General features: G+C 32.0%; 2 long non-coding RNA genes across 2 annotated transcripts; one reads left to right on the top strand and one right to left on the bottom strand.

The window, feature by feature from the left end:
• Nucleotides 1-183: 183 nt before the first annotated feature.
• On the bottom strand, nucleotides 184-14,662 carry LOC103314222 (uncharacterized). Its single transcript, XR_010333252.1, has 3 exons — nucleotides 14,253-14,662; nucleotides 13,865-14,199; nucleotides 184-436 (listed from the first exon to the last, which is right to left on the bottom strand). It is a non-coding gene; the product is annotated as an uncharacterized LOC103314222 (long non-coding RNA).
• Nucleotides 4,856-7,202, top strand: LOC107399027 (uncharacterized). Its single transcript, XR_001575715.2, has 2 exons — nucleotides 4,856-7,064; nucleotides 7,124-7,202. It is a non-coding gene; the product is annotated as an uncharacterized LOC107399027 (long non-coding RNA).
• Nucleotides 14,663-14,696: the final 34 nt, after the last annotated feature.

The following is a 14,696-nucleotide window of genomic DNA, read 5'->3' as shown; positions in this document are numbered from 1 at the left end:
AAAATATGAAGTTAATTTTTGATCACAAAAAATGGAACAAAAAATAACTTGTGGGAGCAAAAAATGGCACAAAAAATAACTTGGGGAGCAAAAAATTGCACAAAAAATAGCTCATGGGAACAAAAAATGACACAAAAAATAGGTTGTGGGAAAATTGGAGTAAATTGACAAAATAATAAAATATAAAGTTAATTTTTTATAGAAATTTTTTAATCACAAAAAATTGAAAATAATAAAAATAACAATAAAATATCACATCATAGGTGGTACATAAAAGACCTTATTTTTCCTTTATTTTTTCTTTTACGCCCAATTACAATACTGTATTCTTTCGAACACCCTCGTTGCTTACTCCTGTCTCGTAATTCGATAGTCTGTACAATACTGTCACGTGTAACAACCCCCTCTTGATCGCACACTTCAACTTCAGTCTTAACTGCAAAAAATAAAATGCTTTATTAACGGAATCCCAGTTATATTTTTATTACAGCTCTGCTGTCAATTTTAAATTAAGTGTAAGGAACACCCACAAGCTCAAGATTTGAATAATCACATGTTAGTTTGGAGAGACGAGATATTGGAGACTCAGAACCATAGATAGTTTCTTACAGCATAATTTGGAACACGTAACAAAAATAAAGACAAAAGAGTGCTACAGTTAATCACACCAGCCAAAATCTTAAAAACAAAACAAAGATCATAGTGATGACCAGTGTGAGGAAATTTTATGGGATGGCCATGAGGCCACAACCGATCAGTTGACTCGTCGTAGCGCTCTCGCGATGTTCATATTTATCGATGAAATGGTCCGTTACAGCGAGTGCATTGGCGTAGTTTACTTGGGGTTTATACAGTTAATGTTACCGGTTGCTTACAAAAATCTAATTAAAACATAAATATTATTGTTTTATTTCAATTACGGAGTACCCAAGAAAAATTGTGGTAATAAAATAGTCGCTAATTTATTAAGACTGCGGTATATTTGTTGAGATTATTTTCTGAACCAATTTTAAAATAGTCGCTAATATCAGCTTCTGATTGGCTAGTTCAAACCCTGACAAGGCACCTAATTTGACATAATCGTTAAAAAATAACTTCATCATTTCCTCAATCTTACATGGACACCAATGAAGATGTTTAATACAGGGGAGCGTAAGTCACTATTACATTTTGAAAATGTTGCGTTTTAATTCAGTGGAAATTAAAATTAAAAACTAAATAAAAATATTTTAATCATTTTCTCTGAGACATTCGCTTGAATAACTGTGATTCTTTCTAATTTCTCGAAAACTGATTCCGTTTTGTGGTTAAAATATCTTTGAATTTCGAAAAAGATCTTTCTACATCACAGATGGTTACAGGAGTAAATAAAAAGTTTGGCGCTAATTAAAATATGTCGAAGGTGCTACATTATTCGCTATTTGTTTTAAAACTAGAAAATCGGGATTTCTAGTAACTGCGTCAATTTTTGCATTAAATTTATCTTGTAATGACCATTCTACAGATTTTAACTCTATCAACGTAGACTCAAATTTCTCAACTGTAATGGATAATTTTAAATTTTACGTTTCTAGAAATTTGATCGTACTTGGAATATTTGAAAAATTGTTTTTGATAAAATTAAGTTGAGAAACTAAATTTGTGGTTAAAACTAAAGTTTTACATTGTTTAATGCTTTGTGCATCGTCGTTTAAAGCAATAAACAAATGATTTTAATTGATTAAAATTTTTAGGGATTTACTTCTAACCAAGTACCCCAGCGTGTAACTACAATTGTTAATTCGTCAGAAACGTTACGATTTGTATATTTTTTTTAAAAAGGACTTTAAAGAAGGATTATTTAGTTATCTACAAAATGTGCTCGAGGTGAAATCGCAGCGTATTTCCCTTTGAAACGTTGTGTGGTTGAAAACATTTCAAGGGCTAAAAATGGTAAATAATTAAAAAAATATTATTGTCACACCAAAGAATACTTAGAAATGAATTACAATTTCGTAATTTAGTTCTACTGGGTCACTTTTATGCTTTTTAAATAAGTACATGAGATAAAAATGTTCTTTTGACTTTTCAGATATTATTAAAATTAACAGAGAGTTAGGGCGGTTAAAAGTAAAGGTATAATATTAATAGAAGTGACATTAATTATTTTTTAATTATTTACGAATTACGATTTTTAGCTCTCGAAATGTTATCAAAGGCGATGAACACGCTTCAGAGGGAAATACGGTTCGGTTTCACCTCAGGCGCATTTTGCAGTAATTTTAAATTGCAATAACTTGGTGAGTCTTACAGATAACGAAATGATTCTTGCACCAAAAATTTATTTCAAGTATTAGCTTTATTTCGTCTCGATTATGTGGGAGTCTATCTTTTAAATTAAAAAACTTTCTCGCATCTCGAAAATTTCACTACACAATTATGCAACGTTAGAAGAAAATGTAATTTTTTTGGTTTCCCTTTATCAAAACTCAACCTTGTTAAACTACGTATAAATCTGCATTTATTGAAAATTTGTTTGCAAAAAAAACGGAGTTTCTAGCTTTATCCAGAAGGAAGATATGAGTATGTAAACACAAAATGTGTCCAATTTTAGGTGTTTGCAAATTTTTAGCTAAAACGTCTTTTCAGCCCCTTCGCGAGGGTTGAAACAAAAAATTCTTTGTCTAAACATTTTTTAATACCCTTTCCTAACTTATGTCAACAATGCAAGCTGTTTGTTCCACAACATTTCGATTTAAAGGTTTATCTGACTGCAAGCGCGCGCCCATGCACTAACCTTCGCCCATAAAATTTCCTCACACTGTATATAGATCAAAATATATTAAGAAAAATACAATAGCTGTTGTTGATAATCTTAAAAAAGATCAATATTCTCAACAATCTATTTCATGGTTAAATAGTTATCATAATCCAAATATAAAACACGCATTAAACAATGGTGAAGCGTGGCAAAGCCACTCCAGAGCCAAAGGCGAAGTGAAAATATGTGGATCAAAAGTTGACGGATTTGATAAAAAATCCAATACTGTTTACCAATACCACGGGTGTTTTTGGCATGGTTGTACTAAATGTTATAGTTCAGATTTTATTAATAATAAGAATAAAACAACTATGGAAGATCTTTATAAGAAAACAACAGAAAGAAGCGAGCAAATAAAAAAAGCTGGTTATAACTTAATAGAAATGTGGGAATGTGAGTGGACAAAGTCAAAAGAATATAAGAAAGAAATGAAACAAATTGAAGAAGAAATTAAGGAATTGGAAGAACTTAATCCTAGAAACGCATTCTTTGGAGGAAGAACGAATGCAACAAAATTGCGCGTTAAGGGGAAGAAAATGAAATATATGAAATATATGAAATATATTTGCAGTTTATATCCGTAATATCCGTTATATCAGTACAATGTTACGATGATTATCCAGTTGGACATCCTACTAAAATATTCAAACCTCGTACGTATAATTCAGATTGGTATGGTTTAATAAAATGTACAATTTTACCGCCAAGAGGATTGTATCACCCCGTTTTACCTGTTAAGAATAAAACCAAATCTGGTGATGAAAAACTAACATTTCCATTATGTCAATTGTGTGCAAAATTAAATAATCAAAAAGATAAATGTACTCATACAGAATCTCAAAGAATTATCAGAGGAACCTGGTGTACAAACGAGGTAGAAAAAGCAATTGAAAAAGGCTATAAAATAATAAGTATTGATGAAGTTTGGCATTTTGAAAAAAAATCGAGTTATTTGTAAAAGGATATGTAAAAGCATTTATGAAAATAAAGTTAGAGACAAGTGAATGGAGAAACGATTTTGAATCAGAAGAAGAATATAGAAAAGCTGTAAAAGAAAATCTAGGTATTGAATTGGGTAAAATAGAAAATAATCCTGGAAAGAGGGCTGTTACGAAAATATGCTTAAATTCCTTATGGGGTAAATTTGGGCAAAGACAAAATATGGACGCAACAGAATATGTTACAGATGTTAAAAGATTTTATGAAATTTTATTAGATGACAGACTTGATAATATACATATCAATGAAATAAATGAAAATATGTTACAAATTGATTACAAGTATAAAGATTGCTATGTAGAAAATAATTTCAATACCAATATATTCATAGCTGCTTTTACAACTGCAAATGCTAGACTAAGATTGTACGAAATGTTAGACATATTAGGAGAAAGTGTAGTATATTATGATACAGATAGCATTGTATATACAGATGATGGAAAAAACACTGTTAAAACAGGCTGTCTATTGGGAGATTGGACAGACGAATTAGGTAAAGGCGTATGGATAATAGACTGGATATCAACAGGCCCAAAAAGTTATTGTTATAAGACTAATACAGGTAAAGTTGTTTGTAGAATAAAAGGATTTACGTTAAATTATGAAACGTCCGAAAAGATTAATTCCGATAGTATAAATAATATTTTAGAATACAAAGACAAAAAAATCAGTACACAATATAATCGAATTACCAGAGATACCAAAACTAAAGAACTTTCAAATAAAATAGAAACAAAGGAATTTGGTTTTGTTTATGACAAGAGAGTTATCCTGGAAAACTTTGATACAATACCGTTTGGATATTAATTCTTTTCGTTGTCAATTAATAATGAATCAATTGGAAACTGTAATTAATAATTTTTTTTTATTGTTACTAGGTAATGAATAATTTATTATATTATGTAAATGAAAAAATTTATTAAATAAATCATAGTTTTAAAATCGATTAAAAACTTGTTGATAAATTGAAAGAGTTGAATGAATCAGCCAACCTTCATGAGGCCAGGATTTTTTTTTAAGTTGACATGTTGCACATATTTGATATTCAGTCTCCTATTAAATTAACATTAAAACAAATTAAATCAAGTGTCGCACCAATAACATATGCAACACAGTATTCGGAAGTAAAATTACCGTTGGGGGCGCCACTGAGCTAGGTCGAAAACAGTAACCATAAATGGCGGGAAAATGTTTATTCGGATATTTTGAGCGTTGTACGAATTTTGGGGCTTCACAATTATTACATTGCCTATGCGGAATGATTATTGCATCTTTGATGCAAGAAACGTATGTTGACAAATGAGAGATGACGAGGAAAACACGAATAACGAATGACTGTTTGGTTCACTTTCTTTATTGGAAAATTATTACAAAGACATTGAAAAGCCTACCTTTTGGGATAATTTACGTTTAAATATATCAGCAGTTGTTAATCTTTATTGTAGTTTTGTAGATTTACCGCAGCATTTCATGATTTTTTCAGTGGAAAATTCTAACCTAAAATTCGTAACACTTCACTAATTTATTGGTTTCTTGAGCCAAACTTTGTGTTCGCTGTGATCCATTACTTATAATCTTTAATTAGACAACTCTTTGATAACACTTTGTAATCAAAATTTAAATATTTTTCACTTTTTATCCACTTTCAAGTTCCAACAATAAACACTTTATACCACGAAAAACTACAGAACCAAAGTCAACGCTAGTATTTACCACCACGTACTTTTAAAGTAATTCTTTCTATTGTAAGTAATTAACACTATACACGCAAAATTGTTGAACAATTCATTAAATGTCAGTTAAATGTGGCATTACGAAAATTTCTTTACTGTTTTCGACATAGTTCAAAAGTCATCACCAGAGGGCGTCTAGTTAATTTTATTTCCGAATACAGATATCAGAAACCGTTGTCTGCAACTATTTTAAATTTTAACTTGTTGTTGGCAACGCTGACTGTCAACCAGGCATCCCGAACTGATATAGCCAAATCGAACCCTCACTGAAATAGGTTTTACTGATGATGCGGATAGATGGCCTTAGTGTTTTACGGGAAAAAGAAATCCTATTGGCGGATTTAAAATTTCAGATTATTGAAGAAAAACGTGGTACCGATGCGCGGCTGACAAGTAAAAATTTTACAAACGTCAGCAAAATTTGAGTTTATTTTTTATAATATCACGTTAATTTTTCAAAGTTTTATTAAGATAGTGGTTCAAGGTGTCGTGTTTGGGTTAGACTATTGCCTACTATCGGTTAGGAACAACATGGTCTTCAAAAATATAACGTAGTAATGAGCTCCAGAAGGTTTTCGTAGATAGGTGCGTTTTTCCCAAAAGTGAGTTTTTTGAAACCAAACCGCAAGTGAGTCACATTGCGAGGAGACTCCCATAGACAAAAGTTGCAAACATAAGGTGCCAGTTTGGCTGATTGCAAGTATGTCTTTATCATCGATTCGGTGACGACTGTTAGTTTTGTAAACTTAATGGATTTAATAAATATCTTTAATATTAAATGTGATCGTGTCATGTTGGGTAAAATTCTTCCATCTGTGCTGTCTGTGCATCCACCTTTTCAAATACAATTAGAAAATTTTCATAATAATTGTATTTGATAAGGTTTTGACATCATTTTGACATGAGCAAAAATTTAAAAAATACAAAGTAATCGGGATTATTTTAAATTCGCGCCATTTTTAGTACGTGATGATGCGGCTAGATGGCTCCAGCTAGGAATTCATTGCCAACCATTATGTTCCGCTTCTATAAAAGTGTTATTCTAGGCTGTCAACCCCATCTGTTTTACTTTTGATGCTCGTCGGTGTGTTAACTTTCGCTGCATAGAATAACAAAACACAAAAAAAAACAAAGAAAAAATCAAGATAAGATAAAATGGATTTAAATCAGTTATTAAACGAGTTCCGACAGTTGCAAATCATACGCAAGACTGTGAAGAGTCAGAAAATTCGAAAAATAACATTTTGTGCACGTGTTAAAATGGAACAGGGGTCGCCGGTCTTTTGGGCCACAATTAGTTTTACACCAAGCGTTGTAATGACTATTGTTGAATCAACTCTTCCAAATAATTTTTCACAGCGCAGGCAGTTGATGATTTTACAAGAAGAAGTCGAGACTTACCATAAAGACAACGATTCCATTGAAATTAACTTTCAGGCTCACATAAATAAACCTGACCCATTAATTATATTTGAGAATATTGAAGCAACAAATGATTTTGAGATTGCGTTTCGCCATTTCATGGAGTATAGGTAAATAACATCTATTCTTAATCTCCTGTCATGTTTTTCTTTCACTTTTTTCTTTGCAGTACATAATCCAGAAGTAACAATATATAGAAAAAATCCAATGCTTTTGTACTTTTTTTGCAAATAAATATTTAAATATCAATCAAAGTGGTTTAATATAACGAACCGGGTTTGTATTCATTAATTATGAGATCTAAATTACCACAAGCCATCGAGTTTCAAAAATGGGTTTACGGGCTGGCTTTAAAAACGGGGGGGGGGGTGTTTTCACGATTTTTTCTGCTTTTCAGTTTACCCTTGAAAATCAGGGTGTTTTCCTTAAAAAATGGCTGTGTGCACTATGGACCCACGATTTTTTTGCTTTTCTGTTTACCCTTGAAAACCAGGGCGTTTTCCTTAAAAAATAGCTGTGTGCACTTCATTTTTGTGCTCAAGTGGCCCAATAGAAAAACAGGGCAAAAAGCGAATTTTAACTTTTAACAAAGGTACCTTGAAAAACGGGGTAGATCTGATAAAAAATGGTGTGTGCCGAACAAGCCCATATAGTTTTGCTTTTCTTAAACATACCTTTGAAAACAAGGTCAAAATGCTTAAAAGGTGTTGTGTGCTGAAGGGGCCTTTATAGTAGTAATCTTATAGTATGCGACTGGTATGTAATAAGGACGCCAAATAGTACTAGCATATTCCAAGATGGATCGAACGAAAGAATTATCACAAGAACACGAATAGTAGAAAAATCAGAAGATTGTCTCAGGACAAAACTAAGCATTTTATTCGCTTTAGAAATGGTATTGTCTATGTGATACTTCAAAGTTAATTGACTGTTAAGGGTCACACCCAGGTCGCAATAATGTTCAGTATTTTCTAGTTGTTCGTTAGAGTGTTTTTTGAGAAAAAAAAGAAACACCTTACATTTTTTTACATTAAGTTCTAAGCCGTTTAGAGAACACCAAGAAAAAAGAGAGTTAAGTTAAGGTCTTCTTGTAATAACTCAGAATCATTGTCTTTGTTAATTGTCCGAAATAATTTTAAATCATCAGCAAAAATTAACAATTTGCTGTGGTGTATCACTTTATTTACATCATTCATATACAGGATGTCTCGGCTAAGACTTTCAAACCTGATATCCCAGATATTTGTCAACGGATTTTTATGAAATTTAAAATGCAGATATTTTAGAAGATAAAGATGAAAATCCAATTAATTTTTACATGCCTTTTTAAAATGTTAAGCCTTTTAAGACATATTAAAAAATTTATCGTCAGTGACAAATGCTGCCAGAAAAAACTCGTTCGTGGAAGACGTCTGTTTTGCGAGAAAAACAAACTGTTAAACGTGGGTACAGATGCAAAAGCGTAGATCTCTATGAGACAAATGAGCACTACCATTGAATTTTGGTCAATCCTACTCGCAGAAAGGTAACTGTCACGCAAGGGACATTTCACAATTACCTCTCACCCATACAAAGTTAAAAAACAATATTTTTGAAGTACTTGTGGTACTGGATGCTTTAATTCTTTCAAAAAGGACTAAAACACTGAACAACAACTGAAAAATTCTAGACACTTGAACATTCAGGACTTTGGAAATGTTTCTACACTGCTGATTAGATTCTCTTCAAAAGCTTGAATTACAGCCCCTACTATTGCTTCGTTTCCAGTGACGTGTTTTGTCCGCAATGGATTTAGTTCAGGTACGCTTCCTGTGTCTTCAAATTATTGACGATTCTTTGAACTTTAAATTTCATAAATAACATTTCACTAAAAGTCCAACGACACTTTCCATAGGCAAATATTGGTTCCTTTTTCAACAACACAGAAATTTCAGCCACTGTTGTTGGTTTTTAAAGTAATTTCACCAAATTAAAACAATTTTACTTTTCTGATAGCGCGCACACTTTTGACAGTCTTTTCAGTGGTACACAAAATGCCGCATAGAAATGCTTTATCAATTGTAATAATAATAATAATAATAATAATAATAATAATTCGTACAGCCATTGATCTCTTCCGAGATATCGGCACCGTCATATCGAGCATGTTAACTTTGTTAGTTAACAAAATCATCAAGTTTATAATAACAATGCTCTAATAAATATGATTTTAACTTAGATTTAAATTGTGTCAGCGAATTTAGCAAACGAATGTCCTGCGGCAAATTTCTGAAAATCTGAACAGACTTATAATAAACACCATTTTTAAAAAAAGAGGAGTTATGTTCTGGAATTCGGATGTCTTTACAGAACCTTGTAACTTTATTGAAACTTACATCATATTTGTCTTTATTTTTTTCAAAGAGATGCTCATTCTCTTTCACAAATACTGCGAGACTGTAGATATACATTGATGTTAGAGGTAGGATTCCAAGTGATTTAAAAAAGGGCTTACAACTCTCATGTGGTTTTTTGAAAAGCATGCATCGTATGATTCTTTTTTGCAACACAAAGGCTTCTTTTGAACTGGTAGAAGAGCCCCAAAATATTAATCCATACGAGAGAGTAGAGTGTACATACGCAAAATAAAACATTTTTAAAGTATCTATACTTACACTAGTGCGCAAGTTACGAATAATGTATGAATATTTGGCTAGTTTGCGACATACATAATTACTATGTGCATTAAATTTTAAAGCTTTATCGATGTATAAGCCTAAAAACTTTACTTCATCGGCCAACGGAACAGATTTTGTACCAAGCTTAATATAGATACTGGATGACATTGGGCCATTTCTATATTGTACCACAACAGTTTTGTTCATATTTAATTCTAAAAACTGAGCCTCACAGTATTTATACATTTTAGAAATTGCGTCCGAAGCTTCCGCAGAAGTAGTGTGTAGGTCTTTACCTATTGCTATACAAGATGTATCATCAGCAAATTGACAGGGTGAGTATTTATATAAAGATTCTTTAAGATTGTTTACATAAAGAACGAATAGCAGCGGCCCCAATATGGACCCTTGAGGAACACCTTTTGAAATGGTTATTGGCTCGGACACATTCAAGATAGCGCCATTACTGTTATAAGTGAAACGAACTCTTTGAGACCTGTCGGATAAATAAGATCGGAAAAGTTCTAATGCAATGCCTCTGACACCAATATTGAACAACTTGGTTAATAATATTTCATGATCAAGTGTGTCAAATGCTCTAGTAAGGTCAAAATAAATACCGATAACTGATTCCCCACGATCTAAACAGTTTACAATATAATTTAATGTTTCAAAAATTGCAGAATTTGTAGAACGATCTTTAAGAAACCCATGCTGACAATTGGAGAGAAAGTTGTTGGATACGAGATAATTGTAAAGACGATTGTACAATAACCTTTCAAACACCTTAGAAAACGCTGGTAAAAGAGATATAGGACGGTAGTTGTTGATATCTGCTCTGGATCCTTTACCTTTATAAACAGGAACCACAATAGCTTCCTTTAAAGATTGCGGAAATACGCCTGAACTAAAAGAGTTATTAATAGAATTTGCCAAAATCTCAGAAATGTTTTGATTAACATCTGCCAAAATATTACAGGGAACATTATCAGATCCAGAAGCTTTCTTTTTTGATACACTTTTTATAATGGCTTCAACCTCTAGTTTATTAGTTGGAAGAAGAAAAAAACTGGAAGAGCAAGATGTACTAAAAGTATTATTAAATTTATTCTTCAGTAAACTATCATCACTGACAATAAAGTGTCTATTAAACATATTTGCCAAAATTGTAGGATCTTTTGTTAAGACGCCAGAACTATTATGTAATTCTATATTACGAGTTTGTGTTGATGAAGAACTAGAAGATCTGATAATGTCCCAAGCCACTCTACTTTTATTGTTACCAGCCTCAATAATCCTTTTATCGTTATAATCAATCTTTGCCTTATTTATCAGTTGTCTATATTCTTTCTTTTTTATATTATATATATTTTTTAAAGTTGAATTATTCGGGTTGCTACAAATAATATGAAATAAATCTTTTAATAAAAGTGACATGCGTTTCATTTGTTCTGTTACCCAAGAAGTTTTCTTCTTTAGATTCCTTTTAACAGTGGTTTTCCTTAAAGGAAAGACATTATTGAAATGCGCATCAAAAATTGATTTAAAGCTTTCAAAGTCTATATCAGAGCTGGAGTTGCTAAAGAGAGCATCTTGTTGTAATGTTGATACAAATGAGTTACGATTATTTACATTGAAGTTTCTGCGCAAGTAAGACATGAATTTTATATTATTAATTTCAAAACGGGTTACAAGTAATTGTCCCAGATGGTCGGAAACATGTGAATCAATAAGATGGCATGAGTCTTTTGGAAGGTTAGTAAAGATGTTATCTATACAAGTTGCACTATTTACACTAACCCGAGTTGGTTCCAGAATTTGCTTTACTAAATTAAAGGAACTAAAGGTGTTTATTAAAGATAAGCTTGACGAAGAGGCAACGGAAAAATCGACGTTAAAATCACCACATATCACAATATTTAAAGATTTCTTTTGAAGTTCTTCTAGCAAATTACAGAGGTTATATTCAAAGCGAGATAAATCGCCGGTCGGAGAACGATATATGGAAATGATGAAGATTTTGTTATTGTTCTCTTCAAACTTGCAACATGAAAATTCAAAATCCTTTTTTAAAGAAGCGATGCCTGGGGTGTAGTTTCGACAGAAGTCAGCAATGGATTTTGATACAAATATAGCCGTGCCACCACCTCTGCTTTTATTTCGACAACTTTTGCTTATCAGGGTATAATCACTCAAGCAAATATTTTCAATTTCGTCATTAGAAAGCCAAGTTTCTGTGAAGCAACAAAAATGTGGATTGTTAGCTTGTTTTAAAGTAAATTCAAGACAACTGACTTTATTATTTAGGCTACGACAGTTGAGGTGAAAAAACTGCATTAAATTACTTTGTATTGGTAAATTTATTCTAAAAAATCCATAGGCTTCAAAGAAATTTCAGGAGCAGGTTCAACAGAAGAATTTAGGATTGTGTCTATTATATTTCGAACAGTTTTGTATTTATCTACATTCCTTGACCTAGGTTTCATAACAGTATCCGAGCATGAAACGTAGGCTCTCGCAGTTTTACTGGAGTTAATTTTGTTAACAAATTCACTTAGTTTACAATTAAATTGTTTAATTCTTGGATCCAACTGTGGATTACCAGTTCGTTGTATAGATAGGAATATAATATTCGTTTCTGAGCACAGCCTAATTTTATCTAATAAACTCCGAAATAAAGGATATTTTTTATATTTTATGTCATTTACACCTCCTATAACAATTAAAAAGCCATTTTTTGTAAATCCGCTTGTTAGATTTTCAACGTCAGTAATGATATTATTAAGAGGCGCTCCTGTTTTAAAGAAAGTTAAAATCTCATGGGTTTTGCCGCAGAATTTACGAAGAAGATTTGTATAAAGTGTTCCCGATTCGTCAGCTAAAATTAACATTTTATGAGAACTTGTGCCACTGAAACGTTTTAGAAACCTGTTTCTAATACTTAAATGTTTACTATTACTGTGATTTTCATTAATTAATAAATTAGGTAACTGAGCTGCACTCTCAAAAATTTTCTTCTTCAAACTCACTGCAGTTTACTTGTTGCAGTTCTTTATACAATGACACATCAGAGAACTGTTGATTTGCAATGAATGGGCCTTCAGAAGTGTTATCATTGATTGATTTTTCTGCACCGCTAGATAATGATAGCAAAGACAAGTCAAGTTTTTCATTTTCATTGTTTTTTAAAGCATTAATATCCAAATTGAGACCTTGTATTATTACATTAAGTTCATCTATTTTTTGTTGTTGTTCTTGGAGAGTTCTATTTAGCTCACTTTCCATTTCAAATGCCTCTTTTTAAAGTGCTCAAACACCTGTTTAATGTCTAATAATTCTTTATCTCTAGTGGCAATAGTAGTATTTAAGTTCTCAATTATACCTTCTAGATCGTCAATTTGATCTTTCGTAACAATTAAACAGTCATCAGCTGTTGAATACTCAGTACAACAGATAATTTTATTATCAGCTAGAAATTTTTTATTTTTTATTCGGGACAAACACCCTTTGTGGATTAATTTGAAACATCGTGTACAGATATAATAATTATGCGATCTGGAGCAACAAGCAAAATTTGCAAACTCACCAGATGAGGTATCCATTGGATGAAATATCTGTTTAAATGGAGAAAAAACTAACAGAAATCACAGATTAAAAACCAACTACAAAAACTATTGGTTGTGCCCTAGCACAGTTCTGTTATTGTAAACAACACACTAATAATTATTATTAAACTTGCACACAAGTTGACAACGAACGGCTCGCTCTCGCTGTTGAACTCACTCGCTCTTGTTTCAAAAGGTGACTGCCCAAATTACTATCAAAATTTGGATTAAGTTTTTAACCACAAAATGTAATTTTTTTCTTGGATTAGCCGAACGATTTGGTTAATTTTTTGAGGACCATTTATTTTTCGGGGTTTAATGATCCAATTTGGCTTAATTTTAAATAAAAGAAATGTGTTTTAAAATTTCATTTTTTAACTTGAGGTCATTTTTTTGCCCCTAATTGAAAAACCACCTCCTAAAATATGTGCATTCTAAATTTCATAACAATCCGTTGACAAATAACTGCGATATTAAGCTCGAAAGTCTTAGCTGAGACACTCTGTATAATAAGAGACTGTTTCTCGATCGAACCACCTCGGAAAACTGACGTTAATTTTTTTCTTAAATGTACTCTTTGGAACAAACTAATTAATTAAATCATTAAGATACATGTAGACAATATACACCGTGTTAATAGTCACTTACCAAAATCATTAATTAGTTCATGTTTATGCCATGTTTCGTTCATTCCATCATTCATAAACCACATACTCAAAAACTGCAAGCTTCTCTTCCCAATGCTTTATTATAGTTAATTTGTATGATCTTCAATCTCTCACGGAAAACGCGTCGGCACTTCACTTCACAACTAAGCCATTTTTTTACTTTAATCGTCCACCAGATTTAATTTGGCATATTCAGTTAAATTACGCTTAGATCGTGTTTCGTGTGCACCTTAACAACAAACGACGGACTTTCGAGTTAAACCTTAAATACTCCTGGCTCATTAACTCTTCCAAGGTTTGAGGAAGTGCGAAAACCTGGAAAAATTACTTTTAAGTGTAAGCACCACCTGGGAATCCCTCAGGCCCACTTTTCCATGCGTGTTCGTTCCGTTCCTGAATATGACCACCCGTTTTTCACTCATTTTATTAAAAATAAACCCTAACAATAATTTGCAAATTCAGGGAAATAAACGTCAAGTGGCCAGACGTCACAAATTGGATGTCGATGGTGCTGGCCCATGAAAATTACAGTTGACCAGACAATCGATGCGCACACCATTCTCGTTTTCTACAGCCAAGTTCACACCAGGAAAATTATCAAAATAATCATAAATCATTCTAAAAACATCAATAAGCTGATACGCTGACTTGCATATCACATTTGTAGAACATCTCCTGACCATTCTAATGTGTTTCTATTACAAATTAAAACTTAACTGCATTTAATTTCTTCATTTTTCATTCTGCAAATCAGCGTAAGAGCTTATTGATGTTTTTATAATGATTTGCGATTATTTTGATAATTTTCCTGG

This window comes from Tribolium castaneum, chromosome 2 (assembly GCF_031307605.1).
Source record: "Tribolium castaneum strain GA2 chromosome 2, icTriCast1.1, whole genome shotgun sequence".
Lineage (NCBI taxonomy): Eukaryota > Metazoa > Arthropoda > Insecta > Coleoptera > Tenebrionidae > Tribolium > Tribolium castaneum.
The sequence above is the reverse complement of the archived record's forward strand: the minus strand, read 5'-3'. Positions and strand labels throughout refer to the sequence as shown.